Genomic DNA, 24,785 nt, shown 5'->3' with positions numbered 1-24,785 from the left:
TGTGGATACCTTCCTTTAAAATGGTGGCTCCATGTAGGCATACTTTAAGAATCTGATCTTTTATAATTCCAGTATAAACTGACCTCATTTGCACTAATCTGTAGATTAGCACCTCATTATGCACCGGCTTTTGCAGTCCCTAATCATTTTGATGGTTCAAAAGTGCATAAAATATGTTAACAAGTGTGCTATTTTGAAAAGAAATAAATTTGAGGTGAACACATTTCAAAAGAAAATAAATTTCAAATATATACACACATACAATTTAAATGCAAATTCTGATGCAGATTTAAACAAAACTGAATGTATTCATGAGTCATTACTGGAAACAGAATAATGTTGGATAGAAACCCCTCATTTTGAGGGACAATTAACCCCCATGAAAAGGTGGATGTTCCAGAAATTTCCATGATGTATTTGAGGAGGGTTTGGAAAAGACTTTCCCCCATTTTAAACTTTGAAAATGGTCTCACTCATGCCTCGAAGATGCTTGAAGACCACAGGAACCTCTTAACTTGGCCATATAGCCTGCAGAGGCGGGTCAGAATGCCAATGGGTTGTCTATTTTCATGCCTCCTGCAAATGATACTGCTGACTCAGATATTGACCCCTGGCTGACTTTGACAATGTCCTTGCCTCTGGTTCCTCTGTTTGCCCGCTCAGAAACTTTCTCCATGTATTCACCTGCCTCTGGACCCCCAGATCCTGGAATTTGAGCTTACCCATCTTAGACTACACCCCTGTCCTTGACTCACCCCAGAATGGCAGCTCAAGGTAGATTCTTTTGAGGCCTGACTCACTGTTTTCGAGGCGGTCTGAATCACTGGCTAGTTGTGATACATCTTAAGTTGAGAAGAGAGTCCTAATTGCCCAATATGCAGAAATTATGAGTGGGAAAAAACAGCCTGTGTGCAGTGGCGTAGCGTGGGGGGTGCAGGGGGGGCCGGCCGCACCGGGCGCAACATCTGGGGGTTAGGGTTAGGGGTAGGGTTAGGGGGCGCAAATTACTTGCCTTGCCCCGGGTGCTGACAACCCACGCTACGCCACTGCCTGTGTGGAAAGTATTTAGCATCCTCTTCAGCCTTTCAACTGTGATCAAATTCAGAGTCTCTCCTGGCTACATTAAAGTGAAAATAAAAACAGTCAGAAGGCCTCCACATCGTCTAGTTGGGCCTCAACAACGCTACATACATACATATGCCCAAGTTAAGAAATCACTGGACGCTATTAGCATATTCTACTCCAAGATATAAGCATGAAAAGCAAGAATTAAGCTCACTGTCTCTCTTTTGCCTAATGCTACAGTAAAATCAATGTGCTAATCTACCTCCTGAAGGCTCTACACCACTCTAGTAATTAGCCTTTTCATAATTTCTTTCACCTGAAGAGGGAAAATTCAGATTCTTTTCATATAGAGACAGATGTTACAAATGACAGGACGTACAAATTAGGAAGAAGGTGGAAAGGAAACAAAAAACATGTTCAAAGCCTAGAGGCCATGTGAAGAGAGGTGCAACTGTGGAACTTGCTCCTCCTGGGTTTCGTGAAGGACAATATAATTAATTGGTTCAAAAAAGGGGTCAGGCAAGTTAATGTGTGGTAGATTTATCAGCATGCATTAACCAAGAGGGCAAAGGAATGCATTATTCTCCACATGTGCCTAGATCTCTTGATGGACAGAAGTTAGACATGAACGACTTAGGGGGAAAAACAAGAAGATGGGACCATTCTCCCCACTCATTATGACTTTTAAAAACTTTTGTTACTTGTGGAAATTCTTTTAATAAAAACATTAAAAAAGACACAAAGTAGGTTATATATTTCAAGTACCCTTGAGATATGTCCTCTTCTTTTCTGCTGCATCTTTTGGACCAAAAGAGCAATAACTGACACCTTCACACTGCCTGAGAATGGGACAACTTAAATTTGAGACAATGGAAGAGCAAGAAACAGAGTTTTAAAACACCCTGTCTGGTCTGGGATACAAGAACACTTGTATTTGTTGTCAGCGTGGACATGGCAGTCTCTTCCCAGCTTTAAGGGGACAGCACCTATGAAAGGGTATACTGGGCAATTTCACTCTTCATCAATGAAGTAGCATCAGAATGAGGTCACAATGGCCAGTCACTTTTCTTCAGATACAAAACATCAACATGAGGTCACAATGGCTAGTCACTTTTCTTCAGATACGAAGCATCAGCATGAGGTCACAATGGCCAGAGTCTCTCCTTTAAGTGGGCAGTTGGAGAGTACATTGGTCAGACAAGTGGTGGTCGCACAACTCTTCCTCTTTCATGGAGGCAGGTAGAAGCAAGAGTCTGGTGAGTACAGCCTCCTTTTTAAGAGCAGTGAGCACATACAGGATGCTGTAGGCACAGCCTCTCTCTCTGACTGAGGTGGACAGTAGCCATGGGTGTGCAAAATGGCCACACTGAATTGAACAGCAACATGTGGGCAGAGAAGCAGTAAGCAAAGTATTTAACTCAGAGGCTCCATGATCACTGCAGATGGTGACAGCAGTCACGATATTAAAAGACGCCTGCTCCTTGGGAGAAAGGCGATGGCAAACCTTGACAGCATCTTAAAAAGCAGAGACATCACCTTGCCAACAAAGGTCCATATAGTTAAAGCTATGGTTTTCCCAGTAGTGATGTATGGAAGTGAGAGCTGGACCACAAAGAAGGCTGATCGCAAAATAATTGATGCTTTTGAATTATGGTGCTGGAGGAGACTCTTGAGAGTCCCATGGACTGCAAGAAGATCAAACGTATCCATTCTGAAGGAAATCAGCCCTGAGTGCTCACTGGAAGGACAGATCCTGAAGCTGAGGCTCCAATACTTTGGCCACCTCATGAGAAGAGAAGTCTCCCTGGAAAAGACCCTGATGTTGGGAAATATTGTGGGCACAAGGAGAAGGGGACGACAGAGGATGAGATGGTTGGACAGTGTTCTTGAAGCTACCAGCACGAGTTTGACCAAACTGCGGGAAGCAGTGGAAGACAGGAGTGCCTGGCATGCTCTGGTCCATGGGGTCACGAAGAGTCGGACACAACTAAACGACTAAACAACAACAAGGCTTGCTAAGATGTATAAGACTGAATCAGATAAGTGCTGGAAATGCAAAGAAGTAGAGGGAACGTTCTTTCAAATGTGGTGGACTTGTAAAATGGTAAAAGAGTACTAGGAAATGATCCATAATGAATTGAAAAAAATGTTTAAAAGTACTTTCCAACACCCCCCCCCCCAGTCCTTTCTGTTGGGGATAATTCAGACCGAAATTCCCAGGTGTCAAAAACGGTTATTTATGTATACCACTACTGCGGCCTGTGTTTTGTTAAGCCAAAATTGGAAAGTGAGCTAGGTCCCAACCAAAGAAGAATGGCAACTTAAGCTGACAGAATATGTGCAGCTTGCAGACTTAACATATAGAATAAAAGAAGAAGAAGAATATACACTTAGAGAAGATTGGAAAATGTTTGTTGAATTTATAGGAAACAACTGTGTACAGCTGAAAACGCCGGCAACATTAAGGTAAATTCAACAGTGTAATTAAGTTATGATGGATGTAATAATGGACTACTGAATGGTATAGTTTCTGTAAAATATGCAGGGATTTATGATATGTAAAATGAACCATGGAAAGAGAAAACGGGAAGTCACTGATATTTGAAGGATGTGAAAAGGAATACTTTAAACTGCAAAACAGAAAATTTAATTAAAATTATAAACAAAAGGAGGAAGAGGAGGAGGAGGAGGAGGAGGAAAGCTGGCAAACAGATACTCTAGGTACTAAAATGGTCTACTGATAGCAAGTACCCAAGTGTAATTTAAAGGCACAGAGACATTTCACAGTCATTTTTTTCTTTTCTTTTCTTAAAAAAATAATTAAGGTATATGTACTTCTTTCCTTAAAAGCAAATGATTATATACAGTTTTGAGGATGTGGAAGAAATGGCTGACTTCTGTATGGAGCTCCACTTAAAGTCTGTCTGGCTTGCGAGTAGGATGGTTAGTTGCAGATGATTGCAGGTTCCCAACCCCATTAATGCATGTGTAGAAGAAAGAATTTCAGCAAGTATCACTTGCAGCAGGTATAGCTTGTTATGCAAACGATGCCTTGCCGAAATGCACTACTAAAAGTGCAGGAGCCCAGTCCTGTCTGCCACCTGGCCACCATCTTTACAGGTGCTCATATTGCTTGGCATTCTGACAGCCAGGCTACACACTTTAACTGCATAGTTTTCTCTTGAGCTCAGAGGTTTTTAAATTTCACACATGGCCAGTGTAGGACCCTGATTCAGATCAGGACCCTAACATTGGGTTGCTGGTAAAGGGGCCTTAAGCTACACACCCCTCTGCAGTGGTCCCAATCCAGATTCCTGTCTTGCCTGCAATTTGCATCGCAAAAAAGTGTCCCTTTCAATGGGATCCAGGATGAGGCCACATCAGGGCCTGAGGGTTAAAAACCTAGCAAATATAATAGGTGCCTGATCCAAACTGGGGGCCATTGCCCTTGTAAGTTGCGGGGGAGGGAAGAAACAGGCGGAACTATGCAGCTAAGGTTACATGTGATTTGGCAATAAATATTTCTGGCTTGCAAGTGCTCAGCTAGTTCCCCTAAGCAAGCACACATATACCAAGGTAGAGTCAGTACACATGATGTCCCCATGGAGGAGACACAATGCCCCTTCACAAAAAGCTTATTAACGGGGGAAATTGTTTTTTTCCCCTTGTGTGAAAGCTACATAAAGCCTTGCACTGTCAAGAGAATAATCAGTGAGTCTCCAGAGTCAGAAAACCATTTGAAATCGTCCCGAGAGATGTATCAGAACAGGATGAGGACAGCAGAGTTAATATGGTAGGAAAAAAGCAATGTATCTTTTGCAGGCAATATGTTGTGTGGTGAGGCCCCGTGACCACTCTGTACCCTATGGGGCAAATAACTAGACAATACACGGTATATTAGTATATTAGTTTGGGATCAAATAAGGCCACAACTTTATTGGTTACAGATGTGAAGGTTTGACCATAAGCGTTGAGGTAAGCAACTGTATATGTCACGCCCACCTGTCCACTGGGAGTCTTTCTAAAGGTGAAACCAGTGGGGGCGCGACTATGACCTACATCATATTGGGGCATTCCCTAGGCGGTCCCCATTGGAGGAGTGGTATGCCCCTAGCTCCCATCTGGGCATCAGACAGGAGCTGCTCCTCCCAGATCCTTTTAACAGGATACCCTTACCCATGGTGGGGCAGGCAGAGGCTGCAACCAACCAAGACTAGGCTTACCCAATGCCTATGCACCTTGCAAAGTTGTGATGATTGCTATGAGGTATGCGAAAACCCAAATGGCAGTGCTAATTTGCCAGATGGGAAAAATTCGTGCCCAATCCGTCAATCCAGAACAACAAACCCCTGTGTTGCAAACTTGACACAACAAACAACACAAGCAACACGAAGACCAGTATACTAGATAGCACTGCAATGCTTATTGCATAATATACATAATTTAGTACAACAAAAACAAAATGTGTACACTTGTAAATTCTCTAATATATTTGAAATCAAATGAACACACGTCTGTCAATCTTTGAAAGTCCGTAGAAGTATAATAAGTCTATAGTTGAAACAAAGTAATGTAACATGGATATGGTCATATCCTTATGACCACTGCTCTTTGTGTGTTTTTCTAATCTATGGGTTGTGCTAAAGAAGAGTCCAGCGAAAAAGTCAGATTATCCGGGATCACTGTCCTACACTGTTATTCACTCACTACTTTGGCACCATGAACATCTAAAAAGTTTTACCGCTTAGCCCACAGGATAGCATCTATCACTTTGTTTTAACTATAGACTTATTATACTTCTATGGACTTTCAAAGATTGACAGACGTGTGTTCATTTGATTTCAAATACATTAGAAAATTTACAAGTGCACACTGCACCCATTGGCCAGATTACACCCAGCAACCAGGGACCTACCAATCGGGTGTTGTGGCTATCCAACAGAACCACCCGCAACCAGGAGGTCGGTCTCCAGGTCTCACCGCAACACGTGCCCTCTTTTAGGGAGGACACGATTTGTGAGCACTTCCAGTTTAATGCTTCTGAAATCTATCTCAAAGTTTCCCAACCAAGCGGCAAGTGCTTGATGGGATGTATTTGAGCTGTGGGATGTAGGCCCTTCCCCTCAATTAGTACCCACCATAATTTCTGGAAACATGAGGTCTGTTGTGCACATGTACAGTGGTACCTCAGGTTACAAACACCTTGGGTTAGAAACACTTCGGGTTACAGACTCCGCTAACCTGGAAGTAGTACCTTGGGTTAAGAACTTTACCTCAGGATGAGAACAGAAATTGGGCTCTGGCAGCACGGCAGCAGCAGGAGGCCCCATTAGCTAAAGTGGAACCCCAGGTTAAGAACGGTTTCAGGTTAAGAACGGACGTCCGGAACGAATTAAGTTCATAACCAGAGGTATCACTGTAAGTGAATATTTGTTTACCTTTGTGATATATCCCTTTTTTCTAACACAAGTTACAGATTTGCACAATATAGTATAGAATCATAGAACTGTAGAGATGAAGAGATTCCAAGGGTCATCCCATCCATTGCAGGAATGCAATGAAAATATCATTTGAAAAAAGTATGTCCAAACTAGGAAACCTGAAGTCCATTGCAGAGATCTGTAGGTATATTTGTTTACCTGTACATGGGCGCCTTAAAAACAACCCCAAAACATGTGTTTTTTTTAAAAAAAGTTTTTTGACATTCTGGATTTGCACAAAAGAGTGGTCAAAATGATAATAAAGTGTGGGCCACTCTAAGCCAGGAAAGTATTTGGAGTAACTTGCATGAAAAGCTGTTGCTTCCTTTCCATGCATTTTCCTTTCCTGCCTGTTGTATCTACAACCTAAATTTCTATTTTTAATGCAGTAGTTTTGTGCATGAGCAGTTCTGTGAAAAAGAGCTGTTTAAAAAAATAAAAAGTATTGCAAATGTGCCTTTAGCAGCAACTGGTGGAAAAAGATGGGCTGCATTCTTTCCTCTGTTTTTTTTCAAAACAAGATGTCACTACATGTCAAAATCAAAACACAAAACCCAACCTGCCCGCACAATGTGCTTCAATATGTCCATAGTCAGATAGCATGTGATTTTATACTGAATTTTCTTCTCGTATCTGATTATCTGTAGATAGCGGAGAATCTGTAGATAGCGGAGAAGCTGTACGTCGGCTCCCTCGGCCAATAAAGCAAGATGAGCGCTGCAACCCCAGAGTCGGCCACGACTGGACTGGTCAGGGCTCCCTTTACTTTTAACTTATGAAAACTTCTCCACTGTTCATCAAAATCTTTGGAGGAAGCCCTGCTACAACTCTAATCTTTTCCTGAAGTTAGCTTGACAGGAATAAGGGGCAGGGTTTTCTTCATATCCTTCCTGATGCTATTCCCTAATCAGAGTTGTTCACCAATCTATTTTCCTCCTCCTCCTCCTCCTCCTCCTCCTCCTCCTCCTCCTCCTCCTCCTCCTCCAAAATGTGATTTATTTTTTTTAAATAGGCAGGTATTTGGAACCCAAGCCAATGTTCTAATTGCTGCTATTCCATTCACTACTATGTTGCTCTGACATTAGTTTTTAGTACTATGTTTACTTATCACGGCATTTCTTTGTGTATGGTTATGCTGTTGTTTTGCATTGCTGCTCTGAAGTACTGTTGCAATGTGGCTGTGCATTTCAGAATAAACGAGTGAAAGGAGAGATACAACATGCTAGCCTACCTTCCTGGTCATGTACAGCTTTCTTACCTTGGCCTATATTCATTTTTTTACTGCCAAATGCATCACACCCAACTCTCATCTTGTGATCCCCTCTGCTTTGGATTCCTTTAAATTGGTCTCCTGGGAACTGGATGGCCCTGCCTTCGATGTGGAATGAGTCCAAACAGCATTTGCTCCCTCCCAAATCCATGGCTTGTGTTTACGTTTGTGCATAACCCTCTCTTTGTGTGTGCAATATAAATAGAAAGCACCCACACCCACATCCTTGCAGAGAGCCTATATAAATTTATTTCCTTTCATAATCCCCTTTCAATCAGACTTAGACTAGCTAAACAGAGAGGGGTTACCCAGGATACAGGTAACCATATGACTCACTGGCAAGGCTTTAGCTATTAATCTTTAGGAGATACAAAATGAAAGCAATTGCTGTTTTACTGTAATGGATTAGAGCCTACGCCACAAATCGCAAAGAGATAGTTTGTGGAAAGCAGTCAGTCATATACCAACTGCTTAGTGGACTTGCTCTCTTACGAGCTATGTTATCAGTCACTAAGGAATTCACAACGATTTTCAGTTTCTGCCCAATATGCATTAGCCAGGCAGCTCATCACTTTTTCGGCAGCAGAGCCTCCAAGTGACAGGATATGCATTGGCAACATTCTGTGCTGTAACGTAAGATGCTCCATTATTCTTTTACGTAGGACTTTCCATTATGGGAAAGGAATATATCATCATGAAATATGGTAGGCAAATTAGTAATCAGCACAACGAAGGAGAACATTCCCCTCACAGATGCAATTCTCAGAGCGGCTTAGCAGTCAATCCCTTTTCCCAGGGAACTCTGGGAATTGTTGCTCTGTGAGGGGGGAAAGCAGTATTATTAGTATTATTATTATTCATACCCTTTCCACCAGGGTGAGTTGCCCCAGCACAGCTCTCAGCTGTGCCAACAAAGGTCCGTATAGTTAAAGCCATGGTTTTCCCAGTAGTGATGTATGGAAGTGAGAGCTGGACCATAATGTTTGCAATTCTGGGCTGCATCAATAGGAGTATAGCATCTAGATCAAGGGAAGTAATAGTGCCACTGTATTCTGCTCTGGTCAGACCTCACTTGGAGTACTGTGTCCAGTTCTGGGCACCACAGTTCAAGAAGGACACTGATAAACTGGAACGTGTCCAGAGGAGGGCAACCAAAATGGTCAAAGGCCTGGAAACGATGCCTTATGAGGAACGGCTAAGGGAGCTGGGCATGTTTAGCCTGGAGAAGAGGAGGTTAAGGGGTGATATGATAGCCATGTTCAAATATATAAAAGGATGTCACATAGAGGAGGGAGAAAGGTTGTTTTCTGCTGTTCCAGAGAAGCAGACATGGAGCAATGGATCCAAACTACAAGAAAGAAGATTCCACCTAAACATTAGGAAGAACTTCCTGACAGTAAGAGCTGTTCGACAGTGGAATTTGCTGCCAGGGAGTGTGGTGGAGTCTCCTTCTTTAGAGGTCTTTAAGCAGAGGCTTGACAACCATATGTCAGGAGTGCTCTGATGGTGTTTCCTGCTTGGCAGGGGGTTGGACTCGATGGCCCTTGTGGTCTCTTCCAACTCTATGATTCTATGATTCTATGATTCTATAAAGAAGGCTGATCGCCAAAGAATTGATGCTTTTGAATTATGGTGCTGGAGGAAACTCTTGAGAGTCCCATGGACTGCAAGAAGATCAAACCTATCCATTCTGAAGGAAATCAGCCCTCAGTGCTCACTGGAAGGACAGATCGTGAAGCTGAGGCTCCAATACTTTGGCCACCTCTTGAGAAGAAAAGACTCCCTGGAAAAGACCCTGATGTTGGGAAAGATTGAGGGCACAAGAAGAAGGGGACGACAGAGGACAAGATGGTTGGACAGTGTTCTCAAAGCTACAAACATGAGTCTGACCAAACTGTGGGAGGCAGTGGAAGACAGGAGTGCCTGGCGTGCTCTGGTCCATGGGGTCACGAAGAGTCAGACACGACTAAACAACAACAAGCTCTCAGCACCTTTAACAAACTAGTTCCCAGGATACTGTTACAAAAGTCAGGTGCCTGCCCCTCTCTCTGCGCAGCAGTAGCAAGAGCTCATGGGGTCCCAGGCACTCACACAGGGTCTGTGTCCCTTTGGAGAAAGGAAGACACAGCGGAGGCTGTTGTGCTTTAATAAATACGGTTTATTCACCTATTTACACCTTCAGCCTTAATGGAGGGAATTCCGATCTTATGGCATCATCATTTCAAGAGGTAGAAGCAGAAGCAGCCTACAGCCAGCCCCCTCCCAAGATGGTTCTCAGCCCCTCGTCTCCCTTCTCCTTCCCTTGAAAACTCCCTTTTCCTGTCCCCTTAAACACAAACCCTATTACCCTGGTAACATCTCACTCTCCAGGCTAAATTATTCCTATCCCTAATGGCCCATCAACACCTTTTGTCATGTTAACAGATTTGTTCATTAAGCCAGTCAAACAATAGATTTATGTCTGTTTTAAAGTAGTATTAGTTAAGGTAAAAGGACCCCTGACCATTAAGTCCAGTTGTGACCGACTCTGGGGTTGCGGTGCTCATCTTGCTTTATTGGCCGAGGGAGCCGGTGTACAGCTTCTAGGTCATGTGGCCAGCATGACTAAGCCGCTTCTGGCGAACCAGAGCAGCACACGGAAACGGCGTTTACCTTCCCGCTGGTACCTATTTATCTACTTGCACTTTTGACATGCTTTCAAACTGCTAGGTAGGCAGGAGCAGGGACTGAGCAACAGGAGCTTACCCCGTCACAGGGATTGGAACCACCGACCTTCTGATCAGCAAGTCCTAGGCTCTGTGGTTTAACTCACAGCACCACCCACATCCCTTATAATACTACTTAAAAGTAGTATTATACTGCTTTAAATGTACACTGCAAGTTGGGCCTGAGATAAAATCCCTTCATGTTAAAAGTCAGCATATCAAGCAGAGTTGGGTCCAGGTATAGTAGTAGTAGTAGTAGTAGTAGTAGTAGAAGAAGAGGAGGAGGAGGAGGAGGAGGAGGAGGAGGAGGAGGAGTAGTTTGGATTTGATATCCCGCTTTATCACTACCCGAAGGAGTCTCAAAGCAGCTAACATTCTCCTTTCCCTTCCTCCCCCACAACAAACACTCTGTGAGGTGAGTGGGGCTGAGAGACTTCAGAGAAGTGTGACTAACCCAAGGTCACCCAGCAGCTGCATGTGGAGGAGCAGAGACGCGAACCCGGTTCCCCCGATTACAAATCTACTGCTCTTAACCACTACACCACACTGGCTAGAGTGGAGTAGAGACCTTCAGCAAGACACCCTCCACAGACCAACCAACATCACCTCCTCACTGTCCTTATCATGACTTGCTCCTCTCTTCATTTACATCATTTGCTACCACCATTTTGGCTACCAGGAAAAAAAAACCACAAGCATAAAGGCAGTGACATTGACCGTTCTGCCTTTACACTGCCATCGTTTCCTGGGTGAGTGCACAAGGCGGGTCAACAAGCTGAAGAGGAAGTACAGGTCATAAGAAGAGGTACAGAGGACTCTTGTCAGAGGGGCCCCTTAATAGATGCCCAAACACGAATGCCGACCTATTAAACAATTTTGGAATGAAATATATGAAGAAATAAAAAAGATGTTTAAAGTATCTTTCAGTAAAAAACCGGAGGCATTCCTTTTAGGTATAATCGCAAACGATATTCCTGACAATCAAAGGAAAGTATTCCTTTATGCAACGACAGCTCGCAGGATGCTTATAGCAAAAAATTGGAAAGGGAGAAAAATTCCATCAATGAAAGAATGGCAAATTAAATTTTGTGAATATATAAAATCTGGCAAGACTCACAGCATTCATAAGTGGACAACCGGACCAGAAATTATTAAAAGAATGGGATATGCTAAAGAGTATATGAAAAAAACATTGTTCTGGAGTAAACATATCGGTATGTAATGAATGATGCTTTCAGAGTTAAAGAAAAAGAAAAACGGTGTAAAAAGTATAAAGACAGAAGTAATCTACATTAGATACAACAATTTAGAAAGAGTAAATTTTTTGAGGTCTTAGAACAACGGAAGGAAGTCAATATGTGTATATGTATGTAATGAGTAGATTAGAATGAATATATGGTTTTATTTGTAGATGTGTGATTTTTGGCTTTTTGTGTTCTGTTTTTCTTTCTTGTTTGTATAGTTTTATTTTGGATTCAATGTTTGTAATTTTGCATTTAAAATAAAATTTATTTTTAAAAAATATAGATGCCCAAACACGCCAACCCTTGACGTTCCCCAACCCCAACATCAAGGAGAATGGTAAAAATAATAATATGTAGCTCTCCTTAATGCAGTCAAGCAAATAACTAGGTTGTGTTACTAGGCGGAGCAAGGAGAGCACACAAGTAGCAAGAACAAACATTTAGACAGTCATTTTCACTAGTTGCCCAAAACATGTTTAGCAGAATTAAGCAAGTAACATTGACTATGTAGGAAACAAGGCCACACCAAAAGCCAGGCATCCAAGACACAACATGCTGCACTTTCAACAGGCACCAAGCTGGCATCTTCAGACATGAAAAGAACCTGGCAAAATGATTAGTGCCACGTGGCCCTAGACCATCGCAGCATACAATGAAGGATTATTTAAACCATAATTAGCAATTTCCTGTAACAGCTTGAGATCCCTAGCCCACTGCGCAGAAAGTTTCCAAGCCCTCCTGCTGCAACTCAAACTGTTTGTACGTGCTCATCTTCTGCCTGCAGTTGCCAAACACTGAAGTGAGTCACACACATGTACACACAACTTATATAAACCCCACTGTGCCCTTTTCTTAATTAATCACTACAAGGCCTAAGCAGTTTACCTCTAGGCCACAACAGGTCACCAAGTATTGATTTCTAGAGCAAGATTGCCCATAAAAGCCAAAGCTTAAGAAGCAAATGTTTATTGTGATTGATAAGTGTAAACTGTTTAATTATTATTTTCTGATATTTAATTTTACTGCTTACTATTTTATTCCAACTGATTATTGAATATTGTTTTATTTGATATAAGATGTTTATTTTAAAGTTATTGTGACTGTTTTGTATTGGATCCAATTGTTCTTACATGTATGAGCTCTGCTGTCTGGTGTGCTTTTTTGTTGTTGTTTTGCTTCTTCAGCTTGTAAAGCACATTATAAACCATAGTAATATAAAAAGGCAGTATAAAAATTAAAAGTGAAATGAAAAGAAAATGAAATATCAAAGTTTAAATGGCAATGTCACCCCATGGCAGAAACAAGGCTTCTTAACATTAGTGTCCCAAGCAACTTTTTTGAAAACAAAACAAAACTATGGTTGGGAATAATCAGTATGTTTAGAATCCTATATAGAAGACTATCCGCCATAGAGTAGGACCACCCTAGAAACACATTATGTCAGCTGCATAAAAATTCTACACCCACTTTAAGAGAACTTGAAACAAAGCTGACATATTTTTAAAGAATAATTGCAGTCATTGGGCATGGGGGATTGTCTTAAGGTGCATACTTTGTTGTTGTTGTTGTCCAACTATTCGTGACCCCATGGACCAGAGCACACCAGGCACTTCTGTCTTCCACTGCCTCCCGCAGTTTGGTCAAACTCATGCTGGTAGCTTCAAGAACACTATCCAACCATCTCGTCCTCTGTCGTCCCCTTCTCCTTGGGCCCTCCATCTTTCCCAACATCAGGGTCTTTTCCAGGGAGTCTTCTCTTCTCATGAGGTGGCCACGGTATTGGAGCCTCAGCTTCAGGATCTGTCCTTCCAGTGAGCACTCAGGGCTGATTTCCTTAAGAATGGGTAGGTTTGATCTTCTTGCAGTCCATGGGACTCTCAAGGGTCTCCTCCAGCACCATAATTCAAAAGCACCAATTCTTCGGCAATCAGCCTTCTTTATGGTCCAGCTTTCACTTCTATACATCACTACTGGGAAAACCATAGCTTTTACTATACGGACCTTTGTTGGCAAGGTGGTGTCTCTACTTTTTAAGATCCTGTCTAGGTGCATACTGCATATCTAAAAAAATGCACCTTAAGACACCCTCCCTCCCATAGATGAGTGCATGTTTTGTTTAGACATGTCTCTGCTCTGTTTTAAGTTTGCTGGGTGTAGAATCTTTATGTAGCTGACAAAATCAGCAGCTTCCAAGCATCCATTCTAAAATAAACACCATGTAATGGCTAGGCCATCAAATGGAAATGCAGAAATCCCCCAGGTACTCATGCATGCATAGGTACCAAGAGAGGAGAGGAATTTAATTGTCATTCTGAGTATCACTTCGGATTGTGACATGCATCTTTTGCGACCTGATTGTCATTGAGATAAGAATGTGTTGCGGTCCTGGAACAAAGATAAAGTGAAAAGAATGTGGCAAGGAAATAACTCTAAACCAAGCAACAACCACCGTCACAACTTGTAACTTATGAAAACCTTGCTTTCATTTACAAGATGGGAAAGATGCAATTCTATGTTTGTACTTGTGCCTATCTGGAATAAGGCCATCTAAATTAAAGTTGTTCTTCAATTGCTATAAACACACAAACACACAGCCAAATAATCCTTCAGTTTCTTTCTCTCACTCTATACTGAAATATATTGCCTCATCCTCATTACGTTTTCTAGTTTCTGAGAATATTTGAACACACGTGGATATGCACAAATAGGCTATATGAATATAGAAATAAAACAATAGCACTAGATTTGAGCTGGAACTGAGGGAGATTCTTGTCCTGAAATGAATAAATATGTTCAGATGCACTGATCCAGTTAACTTAAGAAGAGAATGTGCTAAATTACACTAAACGCAGTTATGTTTTTAAGCTTTTTAGGGGGTTTTTTAATATAAAAAAGATGAGGTTAAGAAATGGAAGTGTGAAAACATCGGCTTAATTTTCAGGCCTCAAAAACACATTAGACTTTCCACACTGGGATACCTTTCCTACAAGAAAAGGCCAATGCAATTGGTTTTGTGCCCTTTTGGTTTAGAGAAATGACAACAGTGTGGGTGGATGGGAGCATGCCAGAGATTTATAAAGGTCACTATTGGTGTGGAAAAACATGAGACAGGCATTTTTTCACCTTCTCTTACTTATAACATGAGACTTCAGTGTCCCTTGATTAAACTGGCTGAAGCTACATTCCTGACTAGAGCCAGCCATGAGGCAGATTGAAGCAGCCATCTCAGTGAGTGGAATCCAAGTGGAGCCTCCAAGAGCATGTTCCTGTTAGCATTTCATTCCTCCGTTGCTGGATGTGTGATTGTTGCATCACATGTTAGTGTTTACTTTCTAGACTTGGAAAGTGTGAGAACGGAAGTTAGTCTAATCTCTCTTCCGCTGTACTGTACTTTTGTACTTCTTTACTCCCTCTTGGAGAAGAACACCATGATTACTTCGTCCTGTATATATTGCTTAATAAATACTTAGAATGAACACACTCATGTTCCACGATCGTTTTCACTATACTCTGCTGAGTGTGCATGCACATGTCTTTTTATATGTGTCGCTGGTGCACACCGGGACTGATTTGTGAATGTCCTGGGCTGCGCTTCATCAGGAAGATGCCTGGTGATGTCTTTCTCATTCCGGGGGCTCCGTGTGCCCCCCAGGCATGTTCCGACATCCCTTTCCCCCACCACTGGAAAAACAAGAAGTGGCTGCAGTGGCTTCTGGGTTCTGGCAAGATCTTGTGAGAGTCCTGTGAGATGGTGAGGGGCTCTTGCAAGATCTTGCCAGAACCTGGAAGCCACAGCCGCATGACCCAGTAAGTGAGGTTTTGGCATGGGCTTTGAAGGGGCAGGCAGTGTGTAGCAGGCAGTAAACATGCAGGCTGGCACCTTCCCATTTTGCCTCAGGTGATGAAATGGGATGGACCACCCCTGTTCATGATGGGCCAAAAGAAGTACTGCTTCACAAAATGAGTAATAAACTTATGGAACCACCTGTAGTGTTGGCCACTGCCTTTGATGGCTTAAAAATGGTTAGATGTACAAAGGATGGGTCCATCAATGGCTGCTTCACTTCCATGCTCAGAGGCGGTGCATCTCTGAATACTGTTGTTGTGGTTCTTTTCCAGTAAGGATTTCACTGGGAGGAAGGAAAGGTTAAACAAAATGGTTGTGGGGATTTAGAGGCGGAAATGAGCAGGTATGGTTTTAGCACCACTTTTCCCCTGCAGATCTCACCGACTCTTTTGTGTTACAAGGCAATCCTGTGCTTGCTTCACAATACATTGGAACCTCAGTTTTCGAGAGTCTCAGAAACCAAACAATTTGGAACCCAAACACCAAAAATCGAACAGCTTCCAAGGCGCACTTTACATTTTCCCCCATTGACTTTCTGGCCAGCCTATTGATCCTTGGTTTTCAAACATTTCGGAAGTCGAACAGTTTTCGGAATGGATTATGTTTGAAAACCGAGGTTCCACTGTTTGTTGTTCCACCTGCAGCAACTTTCAAAAATGCCTTGTTTAAAAGGGAGCACTATCCGTGTTTCTAAAGTGGGCGCCAGAGTACACACATTCACACATTTCTGAACAGAATGATCCAAAGTATTTTTGTTCCTGTTCATACAAATAAATCCATCCATCCAAGCACTCTAAAGTTCTTGCACAAGTGCTCCCTACAATATCCCTGTAAAGTATGCACTATTTCTCCTATTTTGAATATGGGGAATCGAATGTAACTGTGCCAGAGGCCAAGATCAGAACTGCTACTTTAGGACTTCCCGAAAATTTGGACAGGCCTAGTGGCATTTTTCATTTGTTTCTTTGTGGACAGCAAAACCTCACTGCCATGTTATAATTAATTTTTTGAAGTCTATTCAATTTAAGAAGCACCTTGCTATGTGACATTGGGAGCTGGTGTTCAAGAAATGCAAGTCCAAAACCTAATTGAGCCCATGTCCCAGAAGCTGTCATCAATTGCTTTGGATGCTGGAATAAATGTCAATGGCTAAGTTTAGAAGCAAATCGGAATCTCCTAAATCTCAGCCCTAATACTACCTTCCAGATTTTATTGATTTCCTAACAGCCACATGCATCCATGCTTAGCCACCATTAAACAAGCATTAAAATCCATTTCCAAAGACTTATGTACACCACACAGCAGGCACTTTCTGAGCTTTAGACTGATAATCCTGTTAGCTGCAAGCCCAATCATTTCTTTTTTAAAAGGATGAGATTATGCAAAGGAGAAACAGGGGAAAGTATTTTGATCTAGCACAGGGAAGGAGAATTATGCCAACAAGCCTGAGGTCTAAAAAAAGATCAATATATTTTAAAGATTTCCCCTGACTTCTGGATTATTTGCTGTACATTATACTTGGCAATTATGAGATTTAATGAAAGGTTCATGTCAGAAATCATTCCTTTTCCCTGAAGCCAATGTTTTTTTCTTTTTCTTTTGCAGGGGGCAGGACTCATTAATTTGCTCTGAACCTGGGGTGTGTGTGTGTGTATGTGTCGTCTGAAATTTTCATGACCTTTTCAGATACAGAACAAGCATGAATTATTGACAGCTACTGCAATTTATGTGTACATTTGAAACATCATGTATAAACCATGTTAAACTGCAAGGTTTGACATTCCAAAACCACATAGACACACCTCTGTATCTTTTGCTTTTGAATGATATGGTTAACACCTTTCTCCTTTTGTGCTAATCATTTTTTTTCCCTATGTTGTTTTGGTTCTGTTGCCAATTACAGTATGTTACAAAACAGCAGCTTCTCATGCCTCTTCTGCTTTATGAGAAAACCCAAAGCTATTTTGTAGCATGATTTGTATCCTATTCTATTCTGAAAATCAAGAGGAATAAGTAATAGTTCTCTAATGGAACTGCAAGACCCAAAGTGGGATAGTTTTGTTGGCCTGTTCAGTTATGCACTTTGGAAAATTCTTGTACCAGTTGTAGGCCTTCAGGGCCTTGTTGAGAAACACTACCCACTGACAAATATCATGAGCAACTTACTCTGCACTGTTCAGATGAAACTCAGAAGTCCCTATAGACACAGGAGAACTAAAGTGAAACGGAGTCAAAACAGAGTCAAAACTGCAACAACATTTGAAGGGAACTTTTCCCATGACACATGGAATAAAAGGGGTCCATTTAGCATACTAGAAAGTGCTGGCTGGAGGGGTCTTAAGATGCAATCCTAACTCTACCCACCTGGGAGTAAGCCTCATTGAATTCTTTAAGATCTACATCAGAGTAGATGTGGTTAGGGTTGCTCTGTAAATAGGACTCAAAAAGTCCAACTCCCTCTAGGTTTGCTGGAGAAATGGGGGAGGAAATTGCTGCCATTTGCATTTTGCTTGCTGCAATTTGCAATTTGCATACTGCATTTTGCCTGCATGCAATTTTCATGTTCGTCTGGAGTTCAGGAACGGAAATCATGCAAGTGAATATGAGCAGTATTCACTACCATTGACTTTCGCCCCAGATATTATGCAAATAATTGTGTTATTTCTGCATTGTTTTTGACACTGCCCTTCCATTGAAATGCACTGAAATCAATTCCGTTATTAATTCCGTGATAAATTACATTAGTTTCAACCATAGAGGACAGCAAGATGAGCAGCATATGTTTTAGCACAGGCTGAACTGCAGCAGAATGGAAACATGACTGATTGTGACATACACGGAATGAGGTGGGTACCACTGCCTCCTTACATCCACACTCCCCTCTCAGAAGCAGGAATCCTACCTAATGCTATTATTGCCCCCTTACCCCACCTAGAGATGCCAATGGAAATACAGCTGAAAGTAGCACCTAGATATGCTGCTTATGTCTAATGATGGTGGCTAGCCATGATGGAAGCTATGCTCTGCTTCCATGGTTGGGGACAGTATGCTTTCTAAAGCTGTTTTAATTTGTTTTAAATATTGTGTTTCAATAGTGTAACCCACTTTAGGACCTTAGGGTGAAGGGCAGGTAATTAGTATTATTATTAATAATAAATACCAATTGCTGGAAACAGGAGGGGAGAGTGCTCTTGTACTCAGGTCTTGCTTGGACATTTCCCCTGGCAAAGGTTCCTGAAAACAGGATGAGGGACTACACGGCCATTGGCCTGATCCAGCCAGCTCTTTTAATTTTGCTCCATATGAAGCCTAGTAGTGGAATCCCATCACGGCTTCATATGATCAGCCCCCACTCTTACAATTAAACCATTGTTTGTAGCATTCAGGCTAAATCTTTGGGGTTATGGTTTGAACCCACTGTACTTTCTTGTCCATACTGGGGTGTCAGAAACAACTGATTACTGTCCTATTTAAAGCAACCATATATATGTATGTGTTTTTAATGTATTTTTCCATTTGCATGCCACTTCTCAACTGCACAGTAGCCAGGGTGGAGCACAACAAAGTTAAAGCAAAAAAACGAAAATTCACGCTCTGCAACCACAGGTGATTCCAGCGAAATTATAGGTAAACAGGCTTGGAAGAGAAAGTCCAATGCCAGTCTCAGTACAGGAATAAATTAAGGCCTCGCTCTTGGAAACAGCAGGTGAGGTGAGAAATGTGTTCTTTGGCAGCACACCACAGACTGCAGCTGTGTATGTGAAGACCCCCGTCCTCTCTTCCCCATATTAAACAAGCTCCACTCCTTCAGTCTTCTTAGAAAGGATATTCTCCAGACCTCTAAGCAATCCTGTTGCTTGGCTCTGGATTATTTCCAGCTTCCATGTGTCTTTTTTGAAGTCTGGAAATGACATAGTACTCACACAAAGCATCCCTAATGCCAGGGAGAGGGGTGGGGGAGAATTATCGCCTCTGTTTTACTCATAATGCTCCTTTCCATGGAGCCCAGTATGGCATTAGCACAGCAGTACATAGCTAATCAATCATCTTTTCTGCTAGGACCCCCCCCCTCCCTTGCCCTGAAGCCATTTCCGCACTGCTATTTGCTAGGAAGACATATTCCAGCTAGTAATTATGCGTTTGTTTTTACCCATCTCCAGAACGCTGTATTTATGCTCGTTAAATGTAACCCTTTTTATTTCTGCCAATTCCCCCCCAAGTTTGACAAGATAAATATTTATTTGTGGCCCTGTCATTGCAAAGCACTTTCAGCCTCTCTCGGTTTGGCCTTACTTGCAAATCTGAGTTCTGTACTTTCTATCCCCTTGTTAACGAGTATATTAAATAGCGCTAGACCAAGATTTATATTTCCACAAGTGTTTGCTCTGTCACAGAGATGCAGAAGAATGTGTCCTCATACTCCTTCAGGCATCTATATAAGGAAACTGTCTCCTGGATTATTGAATTTCTAATATCTGCACAAGCAGGGAGGCAATTACAGTTAGAGGACACCTCTAGGCTGCTTGACAGGTACACTAAAAATAGGATAGTTGAAACAGCTGTTTGGACATCAAGAGGTGACAGGTGAAAGACGTTTCAGATAGATAGCTCTAGGTTCCTGAACTGTATTTAGGTAATGCGTTTTCTGAGTAGACCAGATCATAGCAGGTACAAGAGCCTCAGAGATACCTTGAGTTGTTGCCAATCAAGCTCTGGGGGAATACATCTGAGTCAAACTATACATGTCAGAGTGTACCATGCGATTTCCCCTGAAAAGTAACAAGTGGAGGCTGTAATGAGTGGAGGAAAGGTGGATTAGGAGTTAAGAGTTTCCCCTCTCTCAAAATTGTCCTTTTAGGTGCTTTTACCCCACTGGGGAGAGATGGGGTCCTGCATATTTTGCCCAAGGGGAATGGGGAGAGAAGCATGTTGAAGCACAGGGGAAGTAGTTAAGTCCTTTCTCTAATACCATAACTCCAATTCAAAGCAGGGCACTCTGCAGATGCATTGACCCTTTCAAGAAAAAGTTGGGACACAGGATCCCAGATCTCCTGATGTGTTGTCCAGTTGTGCCCTAATCCTAACCAAAGGGCTAATGCAAAACAGACTGCTAGAAGGATGCATATGAAAACAGACTGCTAGAAGGATGCATATGAATATATAGTTAGAACAGCAGCTGGAAAGAGGATGCAAATTCCCAGATGAAGGACGATTTTAATGGCATATGAGTATGGAGTGTACAGGCTTTACAATGGATTGTCTTGGCAGGATGATGCACCTTAAAAGTCTTACAGAGCTATCCAGAATCCCCGGGAGGTGGCCGTAGGGCTAATAATAATAATAATAATAATAATAATAATAATAATAATAAATTTTATTTATATCCGCCCTCCCCAGCCGAAGCCGGGCTCAGGGCGGCTAACAACAATAAAACAGTACAAAAGTACAGCACAAACAACACTCTAAAATCATTCATTATAAATCAATTCACTCCTAAAAGAGTGTCCCTACCTCAATCACAGCTGTGCTGCTTGCACGGGCCAGGATGGAAGGGATGGGGAGGAGTTAAAATTGCCGTTTCACTACAGCAGCTCCCAGGCTGGTGTAGCAAAGAAGCCTGGGTAGGGTCTGTTGCCACCATGGGATGGCAGCAGGGATGGCCCAGGATCCAGTGGTTTCTTTGCCAGCTTTGCAACACTCTATATTGGGGGGGGGGGGGTTCTGCAGGTCTGTTGAGGTCTTCTGCATTGGTGGACCTCCCTTGCAACCTGGCCAGTCAGGAGTTTGGATTGCAACCTAATATATGTATGAAATTTAAGTGCTCACATTTCATATTGCATTACTGAATTGCACACCATTTGGAACTGAAACAAAGAAGAGCCAAATAAATAATGTAGGTTACCATTTACCCATTCCATTGTTTCCATTGTTTTATTCTTATCACATCTCATACACAGAGCTTTGCAGAGAACGATTAGACATGAAGATTGCCTACGTAAATAACCCTGTGTAGGAAGGTTTCCTAAAGTTGTACTGCACCCTGACATGTCTTTCTTAAGGAACCCGTGTAACATGTACTGAATGGGTGCTGGATAACGTACATTTTGTCACGTGATGCCAAGATACTTAGCTGCAAAAACTGATGTCTGCTGTGACTTTGCTAAGGCACAAACAGTAAGTAGAGGATTTACTGTCTAAATACATCCATTAAATTCACAACAACAGTAATTGGGAACCTATGATTCTATTATATAAATCCATCTCTCAGGACAAAACACCTTGCAAAACATAACATCAAGTACTTTGATTAAACATCTAGCTGAGAGATGGGCAAAACCTGTTGTTTTATTTCTGCTGCCCACTTGTCTGCCCCACAGTCTTGGAAATCCACAAAACCTCCACATAGTTTTCTGGGTACCGTGAACTCAGTTCAGAATGTTTGTCCAACCCAGTTGTTGTCCACTGCTTTTCATAGGCTAGGTGGTCCCAATTTTAAACCACCAGCAGACTTGCACAAGAGTTTGTACATGCAGTTCCTGCTGGTATCCCCCCCACCCACTGATAGAAAATAAACCTAAAGCTGGGTTCAAGATAATTGTCTGCATTTGCAAAATGGTCGTGAACTAGTTGGGTATGCCAAAGCATGACTTAGGGTGAACACACAGGAGTGTGGGTTCCCAAAGATGGGATTGCAACCATTGTGTCCCTCCCCAGTGGTCTTGCTGTTGCAGTACCTTAGTTACTGCCAGTGCTTTTTTTCTTAAAAAAAATGTTTAGGGGTACTCTCATTTTGACTCAATAAAACCACCACTTTATAGTTCAAATCAGAAAAAAGAAATACAGTAAATGCACAAAAGTACAAAGACTGACAAATTGTTTAGGGGTATGTGTCCCCCCAGAAATAAAGGACTGGTTACTGCTCATGGTTTTTCTGGAGCAAGGATGGAAAGATTTGTCAATTTCAGTTCTCTCAGTTTCTCATTTCTGCCATTTTAAATTTAGTTCTCCACATTACTCCACAGAAATTTGTGTGTGTGTGTGTGCTTTAAAAAAATCTTCACGAAAAATTTTCCAGCAATTTAGTGTGAATTTCTCTTAATGAACTCATTTTTGCCAGTGGTTTTGACTAATGTGTACATCTTTGCAAGCAACTGCTCATAATGTAATGCTATCTTCACGAACGCATTCATCTTTATGCACACTCCCCCCAACATATGCATTTTTTGTAAACAGAGATCGGTTGGAGGGCTGCATAGCAAAATTCAGATGAGTGCGAATTTCAAAGGCTCGCTGTACTTTGGCTCTCGCATTGTTTCAAATTGCAAAAAATTTGAAAGATTTGGTTTCAGATGAGAACTGGATCAAGTTTCTACTCTATCCCTCATCTAAAGCAAGACAAAACACAAATCCTGGTCTAGACAACTTGCTAATTCAGATCATGGCTTTGTTCACAGTAGCACCACAGGAGGACCAGGAGAAAACCATTGTTGCCACCATCCCTTCTCCAGGAACCCACACATTTGTGGTAAGCTGTTTGTTTGTTTATTAATACCCCCTGACAGGAATTCCAGGCAGCCTACATATAAAAGAGTTTGACTTAGCAGGATGTGTGAACCAGAACAATATCCTCCATGGAATTGGAGCAACTGGATTACTGTGCCATTAGAAATAACAAGCAAAAACTGTTTTTGATCTACCACTTAAAATTATATTCTGCTCAACAGAAGCTCCATGAAATAACAGGTGCCTATAATTTCCCACTGTGGGTAGCGCTATGGTCTAAACCACAGAGCCTAGGGCTTGCCGATCAGAAGGTCAGCGGTTCGAATCCTCATGACAGGGTGAGCTCCCGTTGCTCGGTCCCTGCTCCTGCCAACCTAGCAGTTTGAAAGCATGTCAAGTGCAAGTAAATAAATAGGTACCCCTCCGGCGAGAAGGTAAACAGCATTTCCGTGCGCTGCTCTAGTTCGCCAGAAGTAGCTTAGTCATGCTGGCCACATGACCCGGAAGCTGTCTGCAGACAAACACCGGCTACCTTGGACTATAAAGTGAGATGAGCGCTGCAACCCCAGAGTCATCTGTGACTGGACCTAATGGTCAGGGGTACCTTTACCTTTACCTTTATAATTTCCCTGTGTCAAACGAACCAGTCAAAAGTTGGCACCTATTTTAACATGTGAAGAGACTATATAGTCTAAACCTTTTAAAAAGCTGTTTATTGATTTACTCTTCAAAAATCATAACGTAAAATGCCATGAATTAATTTCCTGCAAGTTAACAGCTGCCAGAAAAAGCTACATGAAATAATGAAAACAATGCTGTTAACCAGTCCTGTCTATGGGGAAGGAAGGGAGAAACAAAACAACACAAATGCACAGTTACGTCACAGTGTCTGAGATGGAGAATAGATGCAATGCACAAAACATGTCATTGCCGGCGTCGAGAGGGGTAGCCATGCTACAGTCTGTTGCAGCCACAAGGCTCTCTGATGCTATATTCCATATCTGTGAGAGATTTTTGCAGGATGCCAAACTCTTTACTTTGCTCAGATAACAAAATAATAGGATTTCTGCATGCTTCAAAAACCAACCCCTTATTCCTGAATAGAAAAAGTTGAGATTTTGCATTGCTTAAAACAATTCCAGGTGCACTGCACCCTCTGCTGGTCAAGGATATTCTTTACACTGAACGACATGCACCAAGATTAAATAACATACTGTATTTACTCAAATCCAATGCTCACTCTTTTTTTGGTCAAAGTACGTTGCGAAAATTAAGGTGCGCATTAGATTTGATGGCACATTTACATTCGCCAGCAAATACTTTTTTGGGTTTCAAGGTTCTGAAAATTGAGGTGTGCATTAGATTTGATGGTGCATTAAAGGTAAAGGGTAAAGGGACCCCTGACCATTAGGTCCAGTCGTGACCGACTCTGGGGTTGCAGTGCTCATCTTGCTTTATTGGCCAAGGGAGCCAGCGTACAGCTTCCGGGTCATGTGGCTAGAGCAGCGCACGGAAGCGCCGTTTACCTTCCCGCCGGAGCGGTACCTATTTATCTACGTGCACTTTGAAGTGCTTTCGAACTGCTAGGTTGGCAGGAGCAGGGACCAAGCAACGGAAGCTCACCCCATTGCAGGGATTCGAAGCGCCGACCTTCTGATCGGCAAGTCCTAG

The 24,785-nt window shown here is 42.2% G+C and overlaps 1 protein-coding gene and 1 long non-coding RNA gene across 4 annotated transcripts in view; one reads left to right on the top strand and one right to left on the bottom strand.

Moving 5' to 3' along the window:
* Window positions 1-24,785, bottom strand: part of PLCB1 (phospholipase C beta 1) — a 455,429-nt gene that overhangs the window by 35,236 nt on the left and 395,408 nt on the right. The gene's annotated exons all lie outside the window — the stretch shown is intronic.
* Window positions 1,851-20,710, top strand: LOC309339405. Its single transcript, XR_014155309.1, has 4 exons — window positions 1,851-2,321; window positions 17,217-17,383; window positions 18,357-18,457; window positions 19,154-20,710. It is a non-coding gene; the product is annotated as an uncharacterized lncRNA (long non-coding RNA).

This window comes from Podarcis erhardii (assembly GCF_964252035.2).
Source record: "Podarcis erhardii genome assembly, chromosome: 3".
Lineage (NCBI taxonomy): Eukaryota > Metazoa > Chordata > Lepidosauria > Squamata > Lacertidae > Podarcis > Podarcis erhardii.
Note: the sequence above shows the minus strand (reverse complement) of the source record. Positions and strands in the feature narration are given on the sequence as shown.